The sequence below is a fragment of the Saccopteryx leptura genome, chromosome 1 (genome assembly GCF_036850995.1).
Source record: "Saccopteryx leptura isolate mSacLep1 chromosome 1, mSacLep1_pri_phased_curated, whole genome shotgun sequence".
NCBI lineage: Eukaryota > Metazoa > Chordata > Mammalia > Chiroptera > Emballonuridae > Saccopteryx > Saccopteryx leptura.
The window spans coordinates 65,626,531-65,643,522 of NC_089503.1; positions in this window are offsets into that span (position 1 = coordinate 65,626,531).

A 16,992-nucleotide genomic window follows, 5' to 3' on the forward strand; every position below is an offset into this window, starting at 1 on the left:
CCATTTTTTTTTAAAAAAGTGGACTTTTTTTTATGACAACTGTAGCTTCATCAAAAACAATCTGCTAACCAGACATTCTGAAGAATGAACTAAAGAAGAAAATGACTGGAGGCAATGAGACTCACTAAGAGGCTATGATTATTGCCATTATTATCTCAATTTTCTAACCTGGATGTAGGTTCTTTTATCTAACTAGTCTTCAAATCATGAGTCATCCTCAACTTAATCCCTTCTTCTATCCCACCCATCTAAGCAATTATTGAATCTTGACTATGTAGTTTCACAAATGTCTCTGGAATCTATTCTTTCATTTCATCCCATTGACCCTATGAACCTCTCACAGGAACTTCTGTTAAGAGCCTCCCAATTGTCTCCTGATGCCTGTCGCAATGCCCATCCATTTTCTACAATGCAGCCAATGTAATCTTTTTTTTTTTTTTTCATTTTTCTGAAGCTGGAAACAGGGAGAGACAGTCAGACAGACTCCCGCATGCGCCCGACCGGGATCCACCCGGCACGCCCACCAGGGGCGATGCTCTGCCCACCAGGGGGCGATGCTCTGCCCATCCTGGGCGTCGCCATGTTGCGACCAGAGCCACTCCAGCGCCTGAGGCAGAGGCCACAGAGCCATCCCCAGCGCCCGGGCCATCTTTGCTCCAATGGAGCCTTGGCTGCGGGAGGGGAAGAGAGAGACAGAGAGGAAAGCGCGGCGGAGGGGTGGAGAAGCAAATGGGCGCTTCTCCTGTGTGCCCTGGCCGGGAATCGAACCCGGGTCCTCCGCACGCTAGGCCGACGCTCTACCACTGAGCCAACCGGCCAGGGCTGCCAATGTAATCTTTAGGAAAGGAAACCAATCAGAGCCCTTCTTAATTTTAAACCTTTTTAAAAACCCCATTGTCTTGAGAATTAAGGTGAAACTCTTTAACCTAGCATATGAAGCAGTGTGTGGTGGGGCCTCACATGTCTCTACAATCCTATTTCATCCTTCCATGCACCACTTACCCTCACACTTGCTGTTCTGAAGTTCTTACTATTCATCTTAAATCCTGTATTTATGACAACCTTTGCACATGGTGATCCCTTCTGCCTAGAATTTACCAATGCACTCTCCCTGCTACCTCATTTTCCTTTTAGTGAAGAGGTACCTCCTTTGTAACTTCTCTTCCATGTAGAATAGGAATGGCTTCCTGTGTTCTCTTACAATCTGTTCATCCATTATTTACCTGCAACTCAATGCATGTACATATAAATCCAAAGGGCAGACTGTATGGCCAGTAGCCGTGACCACCAACACAGCTGCCTGGCTCGTGCAGGTTCACATTTGATTCGGACAGACAGTAATGAAACAACAAAGCCAAGAACTGGTGGGCCATTAGCTTTAATTCTAGCTTCCACCCAGTGGGCGAGTAAATACACACAGTGAGGAAAACAGTTCCCTTTCCATTCAGGGCTCCCAAAGCCACTGACTCATTCGAGTATTCCTAGAATCAAAGGTTTCTACCTCACTAGCCTTATTCACCTCTGTTCCCCATCTCCTTCTCTCTGCACAAACTTTGCACAAACTAGTTTCTCCTTCAGCACTCTGCCATCTTGGCTGCCTCTCCTCTGCAATGCTAATGGCAGGAACCGAGCGAGAGTGACCCTGGTCTGCCTCATGTTATAGTGTAGAAATTAAGGCCTTTAAGCCAATATACAAAGAAGGAAGTTTCTGATACAAAGCCACTTATCTGAGCCATAAATGGGATTTCTCATAAGAGTGTACCACCCATTATGCAACAGTCAAGGGTATGGGGAAAAGCTTAGTTTTGAGAAGATCTTAGTATTAGAAGGATGTTGAAAATATCTTAGTATTAAAAGGGTGGGAAAGGCTTAGTCTTACAATTAAGCCTTAGGCTATAAGGACCTTGCCAGTTTACAGCCTGCCTTCCACACCCCATGCAAACTACATATAAGCGAGCAAACATATATATCATATTTATAAACTTATTTGACTAACAGCAGAGATAGTCTTCTAGGACAATGAAATTAGTTATGTGATCTTAATTTTTTTGTATCTTAAATTGAGATAATTATGATGTCTATTTCCTAGAGCTGTAATATGGGTTACAGTAAACATACATTAATACTTAGAATAGGAGCTGGCATTAGTCAGATGTATATGCTTATTATTTTGGCCTCTGGTTCTCTAAGTTTCAGCATAGACATAACCTTGAGTTTGTGTCCAAGTTTCTCATCCCAACTGAAACATACTTCCTCACCTACCTTTACCAAGTCTAAACATTTCTTAAATTTAAGGCTCAGTTCCATTAACTCAGATTTTCCACGAAGATTTCTCCAATTTTAGCAGGAAGATACCTTTTTCTCCTTTGTACTTCAGAAACATTTTGTCCCTGTCTTCCTTACCCATATTTTGAGCCTCAATTGAAATTATATCATATAAGTCCCATTTCCCCACAAAGGCTGGCATTCTAAGTGCAGGTCTTGATCTGGTCATCTGCATCTACCTCCTTCCCCCAAACCCAGTACCGAGCCAAGTATGTGGTTAGGGCTCTGGAATCATGTGTGGATCAAGGACTACATTCATAGTTGTCTTAGTCCATTCAGATTGCTAAAATAAAAAAATATATAGACTGGATGGCTTATAAACAACAGACATTTCTTTCCCATAGTTCAGGAGGTAACACATTCAAGATAAGGGTACCATCAGATTTAGTGTCTGGTAAGAGTCTACTTCCTGGTTCATAGGCAACTAACTTTTTGTTATGTTCTCAACATGTTAGAAGGAGCTTGAAAACTTTCTGCAGGCTCTTTCATAAGGCACTAATTCTATTTATGAGGGTCTGTTGGTTAAATAAGCTTTTAAATATGATATATATGTTTGCTCGCTTATACTTTGTATCGGGTGTGGGGGGACAGGCTGTAAGCGGCAGGATTCTTAAAGCCTCAGGCTAAGTTTTAGGACTAAGCCTTTCCCACCCTTTTTGATGTAGGGTGGTGCACTCTCATGAGGAATCCCATTATGCCTCAGATAAGTGACTTTGTATTAGAGACTTTCCTATTTTGTATATATATTGGATTAAAGGTTTTGAGTTCTACACTATAAAATGGGGGCACCCTGGGAGCATGCTCTCTCTCTCAGTTTCTGAGATTAGCATTAGAGGAGAAAGCAGAAAGGAGAGCGGAGAGAGGCCATGTGAAGGAGGCCAGGAGAAGCAGCCAAGATGGTGGAGTGCTGAAAGAGAAGTCAGTTAATGCAGAGTTTGTGTAGAGAGAAGGAGATGGGGGAAAAAAAAATGAGGCTAGTGAGCTAGAAACCTTTGATTCTAGAAAACTCGGATAAGTCAGTAGCTTTGTGAGCACTGAATGTGAGTGGGTTTTGAAGCCCAGTGTGTGTTTTTACTTGCCCATCGGGTGCAAGCTAGAATTAAAGATGATGGCCCATCAGCTTTTGGCTCCGTTGTTTCATTATCATCTATCCGAATCTAATGCGAACCTGCATGGGCCAGGCGGCTGTGATGGTGACCATGTATACTGGCTTTACAGGGTCCCAGCCTCATGACTGAATCACATCCAGTGGTCCTCACCTTTAAATACTCTTACATTGGGGGTTGAGAGAGGGTTAACAATATGCATTTTGGGAAGACACAAACATTCCACAGTAGGTAGTGTTTCTGAAACCAGAAAATATGAAAATAAATAAATAAATAAAGGCCTGGAATCAGTAACATCTGAATTCCTGATGGCAATAGCAAAAGAGAAACCCACCCTTTGTACATGTGGTTGAAGGGCCAGAGGAAGAGGGGCAGAGGAAAGCTGACAACATTACCGTTTAGAAGGTGACGGAGCAATGGTGTGTTTGGGGGCAAGAGGAGTGGAAACAATTTTCAGAGCAGTGGTGACTCAGATTTTGAAGATAACTTGACTATTCCTCTCAAGTTTTCCTCCTTGTCGTCACCACCACCATCATCTAGCACTTATACAGCACTACACTTAAATAAAAAGTGCTTTTCCAGTTACTACCTCATTTGTATTGAAGAGTGGCAGAATACACTGCCCTGAAACATGTCTCTTTGACATGAGGATTATATTCAACTGATTATTTTGAGAAACTGCAGACACTGGAGTCTTTGAAAATAGAGAAGTAACCCTTTTGTAAGGGAAATTTACATTAGAAAGGGAGCCTGTGCCAGGAAGACTACTACTACCAGAAACCACTTTTTCATCAGAGAAACTTATCTCCTTGGAGGTTTGTTTAACAAACACCCTTCTTACCTTCTCAGGAATTGCTTATCCTCAACTTTGAAGACCCAAACCTCTACTCTTTTCCTTAGTTCAGGATGGTATTTAAGCATCAATTGTCTGACTGCCTTTGAGTCTCATATCTTCCTGGGCTCCAATATATGCATACATAATTAAAGTTATTTTTATTTTCTCCATGTAAAGCTAGTAGGCACGTCCACCATCACAGCCAGCTGGCCCATGTAGGTTCGCATTTAATTCGGACAGACAGTAATGAAACAATGGAGTCAAGAACTGGTGGGCCATTACCTTTAATCCTAGCTTGCACCCGGTGAGCAAGTAAAAACACACACTGGGCTCCAAAACCCACTCATTCAGTGCTCACAAAGCTACTGACTTATCCGAGTTTCCTAGAATCAAAGGTTTCTAGCTCACCAGACTTATTTACCTCTGTTCCCCATCTCCTTCTCTCTGCACAAACTCTGCACAAACTGGCTTCTCCCTCAGTACTCCACCATCTTGGCTGCTTCTCCTGGCCTCCTCCACATGGCCTTTCTCTGCTCTCTCCTTTAATACTAATCTCAGGAACCAAGAGAGCAAGCTCCTGGTCTTCCACACTTTATTGTATAGAAGTCAAAACCTTTAATCCAATATACAAACAAGGAAGTCTCTGATACAAAGTCACTTATCTGAGGCATAATGGTATTCCTCATGAGAGTGCAGCACCCTACATCAAAAAGAGTGGGAAAGGCTTAATCTTTTTTTTTTTTTTTTGTATTTTTCTGAAGAATCTGGAAACGGGGAGGCAGACAGACTCCCACATGCACCTGACCGAGATCCACCTGGCATGCCCACCAGGGGGTGATGCTCTACCCATCTGGGGCATTGCTCTGTTGCAACCAGAGCCATTCTAGTGCCTGAGACAAAGGCCACAGAGCCATCCTCAGCGCTGGGCCAACTTTGCTCCAATGGAGCCTTGGCTGTGGGAGGGGAAGAGAGAGACAGAGAGGAAGGAGAAGGGGAGGGATGGAGAAGCAGATAGGCGCTTCTCCTGTGTGCCCTGGCTGGGAATTGAACCCAGGACTCCTGCACGCCAGGCAGATGCTCTATCACTGAGCCAACCGGCCAGGGCCAAGGCTTAGTCTTAAAACTAAGCCTTAGGCTATAAGAATCCTGCCTGCTTACAGGCTGTCCCCCCACATCCAATGCAAACTATAAGCGAGCAAACATATATATCATTATTTACAAACTTATTTGACCAACAATCCATCTCTTTTTTATTTTAAAATCAATTAATTATTAATTAATTAATTTCTTTATTTTTGTCCATCTGTCTTTTTTATTACAGGATGATCTCAACCAAGAACCTAGAAGGGTAAAGGTAAAATTTTGTTTCTTCCCCTATAGTATCTAGTTAAAAGTCTTGTAAAATAAAAACAATGATCCCCTTTTAAAGATGTTGGGCAGATAAAATATATTATGCTCACTTTGTTAAAGATGGCGCTGCCCATGTGGAAGCCCATCGCCCAGGTGATGGTATTGGTTGCCCTTCTTGCTTGGGATGGGCTTGATTATATTAATGTGTGTTGAGGGTGGACTGTGGGCAGGCAGGATCCTTGTAGCCTGGGGCTTGGTTTTGGGACTAAGCCTTTCCCACCCTTTTTGATGTAGGGTGGTGCACTCTCATGGGAAATCCCATTATGCCTCAGATAAGTGACTTTGTATCAGAGACTTCCTTGTTTGTATATTGGATTAAAGGTTTTGGTTTCTACACTATAAAGTGGGGCAGACTAGGAGCTTGCTCTCTCTTGGTTCCTGAGATTAGCTATAGAGGAGAGAACAGCGAAAGGAGAGCAGAGAAGGTCACATGGAGGATGCCAGGAGAAGCAGCCAAGATGGTGGAGTACTGAGGGAGAAGCCAGTTTGTGCAGAGTTTGTGCAGAGAGAAGGAGATGGGGAACAGAGGTAAATAAGTCTGGTGAGCTAGAAACCTTTGATTCTAGGAAACTCGGATAAGTCAGTAGCTTTGTGAGCACTGAATGAGTGGGTTTTGGAGCCCAGTGTGTGTTTTTACTTGCTCACCGGGTGCAAGCTAGGATTAAAGGTAATGGCCCACCAGTTCTTGGCTCTGTTGTTTCATTACCATCTGTCTGAATCTAATGCCATCCTGTATGTGAATGGCCATGATGGCAGCTATTGGCTTTACAATAGACTAGAAAATGAGGCTCAGAAATGTCAAAAGTCTGATGAGTGGCAGAGCCAGGCCTCTTCACTTGGTGAGACCTTGCAGGATGGGTTGGATTCTGGGAGCCAGAGATGCCTCCTTGCTACTCCATTTTGATGTAGTGCCTATTTAACTTGATTGGTTCAATTTCTGGCCTTCTCTCCTCTCCGCAAGTCACTTACCATTCTCATTGCAGAGTTCCTTAGAGCAATGGGCTGGTGAATAAATAAGCCCCTTTTGGAATCATTTGGATGACTCTTTATACTTAGCAAACTATTGCTCAACGTTAATCATTGTGGTATCTTTAGGTTTCTTTGCTGTCCCCAAATGTTCAGCAAATGAGTAATGATAGATAAAATGGCTACTCAGTCACTGTCATTCATCAGAACAATGCAGGCCTGAAGCAGAAAGAAGGACTTGCTTATCAGTAATCCCACTCAGACCTCCCCTGCAGCTGGATGCTGATAAGGGACCACTGGAACAGGCTGCAGACAATTTTGAGGAACTGTGGTGCCACTCCCAACCACAAACAGAAAAAGTGATCTTGTAGCTGCCTTTGCCCAAGGCCCTTTGACAAATCCATATAACCCCTGCCCCATCCCTCCCTCGGAGTTGACATCCTTTGCTAGTCTCAACCTGCCTGCACCCAGGTGCTTTTAAAATAAATTTTCCTTTCGGAACACACTAGACTAATGTTTTTGATTTGGCCAGTGGTTTCTGCCTTTCAAGTAACTGATGTGTTAATGTTTTCATGATTTTTAAATCTCCCTTTTAATTTGCCAAGTGGAAACTTTTAACCAACTAATATCATTACTGTAAAGCCAGCAGCCAGGGCTGCCACTGCAGCCACCCAGCCCATGCAGGTTCACATTGGATTTGGACAGTCGGTAAAGAAACAATGGAGACAAAAACTGATAGGCCATTTTCTTTAATTCTAGCTTGCACCCGGTGGGCAAGTAAAAACACACACTGGGCTCCAAAACCCACTCACATTCAGTGCTCACAAAGCTACTGACTTATCCGAGTTTCCTAGAATCAAAGGTTTCTAGCTCACCAGCCTTATTCTACTCAGTTCCCCATCTCCTTCCTTCTCCAGCATCAAACTGCACAAACTGGCCTCTCACTCAGCACTCCGCCATCATGGCTGCTTCTCCTGGCCACATGGCCTCTTTCTGCTCTGCTCCCTCCTCTAATGATAATCTCAGGAACCAAGAGTGCAAGCTCCTATTCTGCCCCTATTTTATACTGTAGAATTCCAAACCTTTAATCCAATATACAAAATAGGGAAGTCTCTAATACAAAGTCACTTTCTGAGGCATGATGGGATTTTACCACCCCACATCAGAAGGGGTGGGAAAAGCTTAATCCCAAAACCAACCCCTAGGCTACAAGAATCCTGCCTGCCCACAGCCTGCCCCCAACACACATTAATATCACCTGGGTAACGGCCTCCACGTGGGCAGCGTCATCTTTAACAAAGTGAGCATAATACATTTTATCTGCCCAACAATTACCATTTTATTTTTCCCCTTAGTGAAAAAGAGCAGAGAGGGATGGAAAGTTAAATGGGGAAGTTGCTAAATCATCCAGGTTCTATTAAGCAGCTGGTATAAATATAATAATCCTGAGGATTATTCCTATGTCTAGTATTAGCCTCTGGGTGTGAGCCTGTGTATGAAGATTTGGATAAATACAGGGAAAAGCAAATACATTTGCATCAACAAGGTAATCACTGACTTCTTACAGATTCTGCAATGGTAAATAATCTATTGTGTAAGAAGACAGGAATATGAGAATGAAAAATTGCTTTAATTTAAACCTCCAAAATTAAGCACATTCTTGAATGTATTCCCCACCACCTTTTTTGTCTGTTTGTTTGTTTTTTTTTACAGAAACAGAGAGAGAGTCAGAGAGAAGGATAGACAAGGACAGACAGACAGGAATGGAGAGATGAGAAGCATCAATTATTAGTTTTTCGTTGCACATTGCGACACCTTAGCTGTTCATTGATTGCTTTCTCATATGTGCCTTGACCATGGGCCTTCAGCAGACCGAGTAACCCTTTGATGGAGCCAGCGACCTTGGGTCCAAGCTGGTGAGCTTTTGCTCAAACCAGATGAGCCTGCAGTCAAGCTGGCAACCTCGGAGTCTCGAACCTGGGTCCTCCACATCCCAGTCCGACTCTCTATCCACTGTGCCACCACCTGGTCAGGCTCACCACCTAATTTTAACACTTGGCTATGTCAATGTTCAGAAATGTTGGCTTATAAAATGATGTAAGGTAAAGTAGTTGGAAGTAAATTGTGGTATTTACCACATTGATAAAAGTAAGGATGCTCCAGATTTGCTCCCTCCCCCTTTTTTTTCCTTTCTTCCTTTCTTTCACCACAGACTAGGTGTCAATACAAATTGATTTCTCACAGTTGTGCACACTAGAAGTCCAAGATCAAGGTGTCAGCATTGTTTGGTTTCTTTTGAGGCCTCCTTCCTTGGCATGCAGACAGTCACTTTTCTACTATGTCCTCACGTGTGTGTGTGTGTGTGTGTGCGCGCACGTGTGCGCATCTTTGGTATCTTTTTTGCATGTCCTAATCCCCTCACAAGGACACCAGCTTCATTGGATCAGGGCCTGCCCTGGCATCATTTTAGCTTGATCCCATCTTTTTACATTCTGACCTGATGGGGATTAGTGCTTCGACATATGAATTTGAGGGGGACAAAATTTAGTCCTTAATAAGCACCTAGAAAGAATGTTCACAACTTGCAAACTCACATAATATTCTTTCTCATTGCTTCTCTTACTCTTTTCTTCTGTGTTTAGTTTCCTAAGAGTTCTTGTCAAAAGCATTTGAGAAAATTTAAGAACTTTTCAAAAAGATTTTCAGTTTTTCCTCTTTGTCTAACATATAGCTTTTGTCACATTCAATTTTGTTAGCTAATACTTTGGGTTTTTGGTCAAAATAGGTTTGAATGATTGATTTCTAATAACCACAAGCATAATTTGACCTATTACCAACACCACTTCATTACTGGACAACCCCTACTGTTACTATCACAGCCACTAATACTATGTCTCACCCTCCTTTTCCTCCTCTTCCCTTCCTCTGATGATGAGAACATCTCTTAGGAATATTGTCAGAGTAAAACAGACTAATACATGCAAAACATCTAATACTGCCTGGATATTGTCACTGAAAACACTAGTACCTTCCCTTTCAAAGAAATGAAAGAGAGAAAAGTCAGGAGACAATTGATTCCCGCTCCCTTTCCTCATCCTTCTTTTGGTTTATACTAGTTTGGTACAAAAAGAGGTTATTTATTTTTCTTCTCTTTGCCCTATGGAAGAGTTTGGCCAGCTCAGAGATGCTAAGCTATTTTCAAGAGCCCTGCACCTCCCTCTTCCTTATCCAGACTTGTCCAGGACAATTAAAGCTGCAGTCAGAAGCACAGAGGCACATCCCACCGGCTGGCAAGCTCTGGCACTTGCGACCCTGTTGGTCTTGACTGACTTGACAAGAACTGGGCCGCCCCACCACAAACCTCAAAGCTGTGGTCTTTTCATCCCATCTCATTATCTGCCTCCTTGCTGGTGGAGGCCAGGCCCAGTCAGAGCTCTTGGGCTTTGATGGACCTGCTTTCCAAGGAATCAAAAGATCAAGCTCCTTAGGAAGTTTTAAAGCAGAAAGGAGGAAAAAAAGAGCCAGTTTTTTCTCTTCCTTCCTTCTTTCAATTTCCTTCCTCTTTTTCTTCCTTCCTTTCCTCCCTCCTTCCTTTCTCCTTTTTTCTTCTTTCCATCTGCCTCACTTTCTCTTTATCTTCTCTCTCTCCTTCCTTTCCTCTTCCTATGACTGCTTTTCATCACCAATCGCCCAATCTTTATTTTCGCTTACTCTTTCTTCTTTCATTATAATAATTGTCTAAAGTTTAAGGTAATACAGATATTCTAAGATGTGAATCAAAAATGGCTCTTAACTGAAGCAAAGGAGCTTCTATCTTTGTTCATGTTTATATTGGCATATTTATGGGTAGCTGAATCAGTACAGGGCAGCAGCTTAAGTCTTTCTGATGAAAAGGACTTAAGTTACTAATATATTATTTTCTTTTTCTTTTTTTTTTTTTTTGTATTTGTCTGAAGCTGGAAACGGGGAGAGACAGTCAGACAGACTCCCACATGCGCCCGACCGGGATCCACCCGGCACGCCCACCAGGGGCGACGCTCTGCCCACCAGGGGGTGATGCTCTGCCCCACCGGGGCGTCGCTCTGTCGCGACCAGAGCCACTCCAGCACCTGGGGCAGAGGCCACAGAGCCATCCTCAGCGCCCGGGCCAACTCTGCTCCAATGGAGCCTTGGCTGCAGGAGGGGAAGAGAGAGACAGAGAGGAAGGAGGGGGGGGTGGAGAAGCAAATGGGTGCTTCTCCTATGTGCCCTGGCCGGGAATTTTTCTCAATTGATGTATTATTATTATTATGCACTTTAATGGAATTTTATTAAAGAATCACCCTGGCCATTGAGGCATGATCCTTACTGGCTGAGTTGCATTAGTTTATAATAAACTATGGGGTTCTTTTTGCTTTTATTTTACTAATGTTTTTGTATACATTAATATACAAGAAAAGGTGACTATATAGCTTCTAGCTTTTTGCATTTGTTCTTCTATTAGTTGTAGGGCTTGTATATTTCTTTTCTTTTTTTCTTTCTTTTTTGGCTCTAGAACATTTTTCAAATTATTTAAATGTATGTTCCTTAAAAACTTGAGTTAATTCATCTGGCCCTGATATTTCACAGCTCAGAATAGTGGTATAGTGTTATTAAATGTTTAATAAGTGATTCTTCAGGGGGAAAAGAAGTCCCTGATTAGAAGATTTTGATGATTTCTATAACGTAAATATTCCACTGCAACTGCTTTCAAGTTTATTAACACGATGTCATTGGACTTGGAGATGGAAAGAGATATAAACAATCATCCTTCACAAACTGCTGCTAGCCAGTTCTAGCACACTACTGGTTGTAGCTATTTGATATCTTTCTCGATTTTGTCAGCTGCTTAAGTTGTCCTTCATGGAGTCAGTTTTAAATAATTTCTTAGAAAATCATTCATTTCATTCAAATGTTCAAATACATTAGTTAGCCTTGCACACTACTTTTTTAGAATTCTTTTTACTTTCTTGATATTTTTGATGTTTCTGTCATTATTTCCACATCAAATGTTGTACATTATGTAATTTTTCTTTATATTTATCAGGTTCATTGGAGTTTCTATAATTTTTTACTGTTTTTCAAAGGAACCAGTTCTTAAGTTTATTTGCCAGGTTTATTGCTTTTCTATTTTCTAATATATCATTTTATGCCTATATTTATTCATTCCTTATTTTCTAATTCATCTGAATATGTTTTTATGAAGTATCACTTATTGAGAGTACACAATAAATAAATGACATTCATTACTATTACTTAATTATATTTACCCCCTAAAATATAATTTAGCATATATTGGTTTTAGATATTATTTCTATATTTTAAATTGGTTTTATTAACTATAGAACATACCCTGTGCCTTTTACAATATGATCAAACCTTGATTTGTGCTTGCATTTTTGCAATCCCTCCAGTATTGCTGGAAAACATCATTTAGATATTTCCCTTGTTTCCTCCATGCCAGTGGCCATTCCCTCTACCCCTAGCTTCTTTGTTCCCACCAAGTCTCCTGTGGTTTCCAATTCCCATGTTTCTAGCATACATCTTCATTAAAGTCAGATTCCTTCTCACCACCCTCTGTCTCTGATTATAGGCTGACTCCCAGACACCCCATGGGACAGGAAATGTAATTTCCTTATGTTCATGGCTGTCTCTGATGTTTTTAAGGAAGACTAAGCCACTTGGTCATTTTGGGGGCAGGTAGAAACTCTATCTAAAATTCAGATTTGTCAAATAGCTGTACTTTCTCCAGATAGTTTGAGAAATTGGGCCAATGGCTTTTAGAACATATGGACAATGAAGGGATTTGTGTTAAGCATTTGATGTTTGTTCACGTTTTGAATAACATATGTGAAGGGTAACCTTGGGTCAGGCGAGAGTAGTTGGATTGGTTGTAGCTTGTTAACATAGTCTTCTGTTCAGAGTAGTATGAATATGAAGTCTAAATAAAAAGTGATTTAGGCAGAAGAAAAAAGAGGAATAAAAAAATTTGGGTTGAGTTCTTACTATGTGTCTGACCCTACATACATAACTGAGTGCTTTGAATATCCCTACAAAGCAGTTATTACTCTAAAACGGAGGTTCAAAAAAAGTAAAATATACAGCCAGAAAGTGAGGGAGACAGCATTCAAAGTCTGACTTACTCACTCCAGGATTTATACATTTTCAACAGGATCCAATGCCCTTTTTTGCACAATATAGTTCTAGGTAACTTGTATATTAACTCTTATTGTTACAGAGTGTACATATTGTGAATTCTAAAAATATCCCGATTTGTTTATTTAATACTCAGAATGTTCTGCAATATCTTTGAGCTTGAATAAGTGGCATTCCATTACTCTAGCTAAGTGTATGATAGTGATAATAGTTGTTTTGTCTGCCTTGCTTTTACTGTTATTAGGGGAAATATGTATTTAATCTAGGGGATCACATCAAGAGGGAGAAAAAGGACATGTGTGAGGAATCAGTGACTTGCTGTGGACAAAACTTAAACTTATCAGACTGAGCTATGACTGTCCCCTGCCATGTGGACTACAGAGAGCAGAGAAAGGTGAGCTACACAGGGAAATAATAATTGATAAGACCCACAGACAGACCCAGAAAGGAATGTCATAGGAGCTCCTCATAAATGTGCTTGGGCTATTCCTGAAGTTCTGTTCCATTCTTGCCATTGTGTTTAATGGGGGCACCTTACCCTACATTTATTAGGCTACATTAAGTAAGTTCTTTTCTCCTAAAGTTCTTTTTGTCTGAGAAACTGCACCCCATTATCTGAGGGGTAGCATGGCACACTAGTGATATGATCAATTGTTCATAATACCAAAATTCTGGAATTGTAGCCTAGATCCAGCACTTTGTAGTAGCTGTAGGAGGCTAAATAGTGGTTCCCAATTATACCACATCTGAATCACTGGAATCTGTATCACCTTACATCATGGTAAAAATGACTTTACAGATATGATTTAATTAAAGGATCTTGAAATAGGGAGATTTGTTATGGATTTTCTGGGTGGCCCCTAAATGTAATCATAAGTGTCCATGTAAGAAGGAAACAGGTGGAGACGTAATATGGAAAGGAAAGTGGGAGACGTGGTATTGAGAGGAAGAGGTTGGAGTGACGCAGGAAGGGGTCCTGAGCTAAGGCATGCAGTTAACCTCCAGGAGCTTGAAAAGTCAAAGAAACAGACTCTCCTCTAGAGCCTCCAGTTGGTGCTAGCCCTGCTGACACCTTGACTTAACCCTATAGAAACAAATGATAGCCTTCTGGCCTCTAGAACTGTGAGATAATTAATTTGTGTAGTTTTTTAAAATGCTTATTGAAATCAGTTGTTTTTTTTTAATTCTTCAATTAAAGGTGAAGGGATTAAGAACTGCAAATTGGTTGTTACAGAATAGTCTTGGGGATGTAAAGTACAGCATAGGAAATACAGTAAAAATTATTGTAATAATTCTATGTGATATCAGATGTGTGAGATTTATCAGGATGGCCACTTAGTAAGTTATATAGTGTCTAATTACTGGGGTGTACACCTGAAACTAATATAATAGTGTATGTCAACTTTACACAAGTGTAGTTTAAAGAACCGAAGTTTGTAGTAGTTTGTTACAGCAGAAATAGCAAATTAATATGGTAGCATTGTGATTTTGGTAGTTTTCTAAACCCTTTATGCTTCAGTTTAACCAGTTAAATCTGTAATGTGGGGGAAAATGCCTATTTTATTAGATGACTTTGAGAATCAGTGAGTTGGAGTATTGTCTGCCATGTAGCAGGCACTCAATAAGCATTTGACTATTCAATATTTGTATTCAATACAGTTTTATTCATACAATTAGTTATAGTAGAGTCAGTACTTCTTTGTAAGTTGTTCTGACTCTAAATACACTACAAGAAAATTGGAGAAAACTATCAATTAATGTATCATATATGATGTGATCCAACTGTAAAAAGTTGGCGTAAGTGAATCCATTTTTAAATGGAGTCAGGGAAGTCATTGCAGAAGAACTGCATTTCACATCTTATTCCTTGAATCTTCAGAGTGTTTGGACTGGGAAAAATAAGCTTTAGACTAAGTCATATCAACATTGTTTTACAAACAATTGTTTGTAAAGCTAACAGGAAGGCATATATTCTGACTACAAGAAATGGTACATTTAGAATCAGTAAACAGCCATGTATAGCTAAAGAATAACTTGGTTTATTGGCAACTGATGGAAATTAATTCTTCCCTTTTATATAATTATGTTTATTAAGCAATTTATCTTAAATAATTTAAAATTCTAGAAGTCATTCTGGGGAACCTCTGTTTTAGCTAAGTCTATCTTAAGGAGCTCCATTTAAAAGAGAGAATTCCAAACCTCTTTAAGACAACAGAATGCATTCTTTAATTGGTATACAGAAGTTTCCAAAAGTCAAAATGACTTCAAACACAGCTCTACAAATTCCTCAAAAAGCAAACAAACAAAGAACTTTGACCATTTAAATCGTTAATTTAGGCATATAAAAGTGAGATTCTCTATAAGACTTCAGATTTTCTTAGTGCTTGTCCCACTTGACACATGACAAAATATCTTTAAAAATTAAGAACTTTATTATCAGAAATTTGGCAGAATTGAAAGCTGATATTTAAAGTTTGTTAGAAATTTTTAGGCCAGTTTAACTATTTCTCAGGTTCTCCTATAAATAATCAGAAGCTAGATCAGCTGAAACTTTGCCTTATAAATCTCTACAATATCAGGAAAATAAATACAGCCCATAACTGTCAGGGGTAGAGCTCAGGTTAATTCAATCATTAGAGACTGCTGTCCCTGGCAGGTTGGCTCAGTGGTAGAGCATCAGCTGCTTTGTAGATGTCCCAGGTTCAATTCCTGGTCAGAGCATACAGGAGAAGCGACCACCTGCTTCTTCACTGCTCCCCTGCCACTTTCTCTTTCTTTCTCTCTCTATTCCCCTCCTGCAGCCATGGCTCTATTGGTTTGAGCACATTAGCCTAGAAGCTGAGGATGGCTCTGTGGAGCCTCCACATCAGGCACTAAAAATAGCTTGGTTTTGAGTATGGTCCCAGATGGGCAGAGCATCTGCCCCACATGAAGGTTTCTGGGTGGATCCCAGTCTGGGTGCATGTAGGAGTCTGTCTATCTCCCTTCTTCTCACTTGGAAAAAGAAAAAAAGAAAAAAGAAACTGAAACCAAGCGTGGATAATAGGTAAGAAGAGATTTTTTTTTTTAAAACAAAACAGGCTGAATAAGGTCTCTTGCCTAAATCTGGTCCCTCTTCCCACCACCAGCATCCTTAAATTTTTTTTGTCAAGGGCAAATAAGAATATTAAAGTCATCTCCATAAATAGTAACTTCCTTAGTCATCTGAACAAATGAACATTACTATATTTAAAAACTCGTGAGTTTTGCATTACTGTACTTGGCTTTGGCTGTTAAATATTAAAATAAAACTATCAGGTCTCTAGATGTGTCAGTCCCTATATTGGTATATAGGTCATCTTCTTCCAGAGGATATTACTAAAATTGGTTTGTACAGATCTCTGTCTGCTTAATTTGTTTAAAGGAATTAAGTTTTTTTTTAATTGTTTTTATTTATTGATTTTGGAATGAGAGGAAAGGGAGGAGAGGCAGAAAAGGAGAAGAAGAGAGCGAGGGAAAGAAAGAAGCATCAATTCATTGTTCCACTTATTTATGTATTTATTGGTTGATTCTTGTATGTACCCTGACCAGGGATTGAACGCATATCCTTGGTGTATCAGGATGATGCTCTAACCAACTGAACTACCTGGCCAGGGCAGGATTAAGTTCTTATATAAATTTAAAAAATAATAAAAACTAGTGCAAATACTTCTTTAGGTTCTAGAAAAAATTTGGTATTAAAGTGGGTTTAATTTAAAAAGCATGTCTTTATAGAGTGTTATCAACTTTATTATATTTTTTTTACTTTGGTTTACTAAAACAAGTTTGATATCTCTGTTATAAAATTTATCAGCAGAAAAATAGCTTAGAATCATAACTGACTTTTCTGATGTCTCATAAAGTTTTCATGGCTAATCTAAACATAATTGTTAAAGATTAATAAATTAAATAGATGTAAATAGAATGAAAAGTTTTAGGTAGGACTTTTCAGCAATAATTATATATAATAACATATTACCTAAAAATAATTTCCCCCTGCCTGACCTGTGGTGGCGCAGTGGATAAAGTGTCAACCTGGAAACGCTGAGGTTGCCGGTTCAAAACCCTGGGCTTGCCTGGTCAAGGCACATATGGGAGTTGATGCTTTCTGCTCCTCCCCCCTTCTCTCTCTCTCTCTCCCCTTTCTATAATGAATAA